Raw genomic sequence first — 2,548 nt, 5'->3', positions numbered from 1 at the left:
GCACCGTCTCGGGATCGGCCTGACGCCGCGCGCGCTTGGCGGCGGCTTCGCGGGCGCGCACCGCCTCGAGATCCGCCTGGCGCCGCGCTCGCTTCGCGGCGGCCTCTAGAGCTCGCACCTGGGGATCCTGCCGACTAGCACGAGCCGCAGCGGCCTTCTCCACCCGGCGCTCCTCGTCGTCCATGGTCCGCCAAGCAGCACGATCCGGCAAGCGCACTCGTACGGCGACGATCCGGGGAATGAGAGATCCCTGCGCAGCCCGCGCAGCAGCCAATCGGAGAGCAGCAATACCGCCAACGCCATCCAGCGTACCTTCACCCAACCGCCATATTGTACGCATGTCTATGGGACCGCGCCCTCTCGGAAACGAGACGAGAAATGGAGATGACGATACAGAATGCGTACAGCGCCATCTAATATATCGTCACTCAACTGCAGTTTACATGCATCTCTATGGGACAGCGCCCTCTATTGTACGATAAGGGAACACTACGGGGTACGCCGGATGGATCGACGACCGACAACCGACCAGGTCTCGCTATAAGGAGCGTCGCCCCTAAAACTAGAAGAAAAAGTTCCGTCACCGGGAGTCGAACTTACAACCCCTCGATTCCCAGCGCGCAGCGCGAAACGACAACGCCACAGACAGCACGATCTTCGTCATACTAACGGCGTGCTATTTACATACACCATTGAGATCGGTGGTACATCAGCGTGTTTTCGTTATCACTAGCGAGCTGGCGCGAAGGGCGTGGTCGCTCTTGCGCGCGCGGTTATCTTGTACGTCTTGCGCTCTCACCGCAAGTTTGCGTTTAAATTACAGAGAGCACGAAGGTCACTTCGCTCACTGCAGTGGCCGCTTTTGCGAAAGGAGCGCGCTGCTCACAAACAAATAAGTTAAAACTGTGACAGTTCGCGCTCATCCTGTGTATACTTGTGTCTTCGTTTCGTGCGTCCTACTTTGTATTTGACCATCCCGGCCGCGGCGGCTGCATTTTCGATGGAGGCGAAAATGTTTGAGGCCCGTGTACTTAGATTTAGGTGCACGTTAAAGAACACCAGGTGGTCGAAATTTCCGGAGCCCTCCACTACGGCGTCTCTCATAATCATATCGTGGTTTTGGGACGTTAAACCCCAGATATTATTATTATTACTTTGTATTTGACCAGCGCGCTTCAACTGTCGAGCTGTGACAGTTGCTAGTTCGCGCTCATCCTGTGTATGTTCGTTCCGTGTGTCCTTTCTGCTTGGGCAGCGCGTTGCAAGTTTCGAGCTGCTTGCCGTCCTTCGCGTGATATTACAACGTGTTGCTATTCGCCGCGAGATCGGTCTACAGGTGGCAGCACCGTCGCCGCGCTAGTGTGGATAGGCGGTTGTCGGCGCGTATACAAACGTGCACAACAGCGCTTCGTTGTGAGCGATGTGACCCGATTTCCGGCAAAGAAAATGCTTTGACTGCAGCTTTGCGGTAATATGTGCGCTCTTCATTCCCGAATTATTGCTCGAAGAAAGCCGAACGTTACAATTACTTGTGAGAGAAGCGCATTCTGCCAACGAACGGGTTGCTCGCCTTCATTTCGCAATGGGTGACGTTTTCTTGTTGTTCTATTTGTACATGTTTAGCTTGTGTTTTACCTACTACGCACCTCTGTATTGCGCGTCTGAATTAACTATTTACTTCTTTTACTTCTTTTTCATGTAGATGCTCCTCAACAAAAAGCTGACGAAAGGACGATGATAACGGTGATTACCAAGTCTATTGTCACTGACGCCAACACTTCGTTCACTTGTATGTTTCTGGAGCCTTGTTCCTTGCGTATCAACTTAGTGCAACGGGAGCATAAAGAAAGGAGGTGTGTTGGTGCGATTGCCACTTAATAGGGCTGCCAGAAAGCTGTGCATCGCCGCTTACGACGGCGCGATTCGCCTTACTTTACGAGTGCTTGTATATGTGTTTCTGTGTGGTTGTCGAGTTCTGGACGCCAATGTGCGATGAGTAGGGCGGTGTGTGTCTATCAAATTGCCGGGGACGCAGTTTGCGTCGGCACCCCTCAGAGGACTGTTCCCTAATGACAACGCGTCAGCTGCCTGCAATGGATACGTCAATCGACAAATAACGTGATGCGTTGAAACGTGGGTCCTCTCGCTCATTGGATTCGCTTCTCTCTTCTCACCCACCACTTGTTTAGTTAATTGTCCTCGTTTCGCACCCGTCAAATCATACCTGTGTGGTTGCATATGCAGCTGTGATTTCTCAAATACTCTTCTTATTGTGTTCTTGTTACGCATTCAGGCTTATTCATAACAATTGCTAAGGGCTTTTTTGGGATGACATTCAGTGTTCTTATCGATTCACCCTAACACTCGGTACAGTCAGATACTTTGTCCATGAGGTGTATCCAATTTTTGCTCTCATGAAATCATTTATCGTATGTGAAGCAACAAATGTTCAAATGGCAAAATGAGAAAATGGGTACATACAAGCACCAAAAATAGCCACCAGAAACAAGAATTTGATATTGACGCGTTTCAGAAAGGATACGTTGAA

Source organism: Rhipicephalus sanguineus, unplaced genomic scaffold (genome assembly GCF_013339695.2).
Source record: "Rhipicephalus sanguineus isolate Rsan-2018 unplaced genomic scaffold, BIME_Rsan_1.4 Seq848, whole genome shotgun sequence".
Classification (NCBI taxonomy): Eukaryota; Metazoa; Arthropoda; class Arachnida; order Ixodida; family Ixodidae; genus Rhipicephalus; species Rhipicephalus sanguineus.
Note: the sequence above shows the minus strand (reverse complement) of the source record.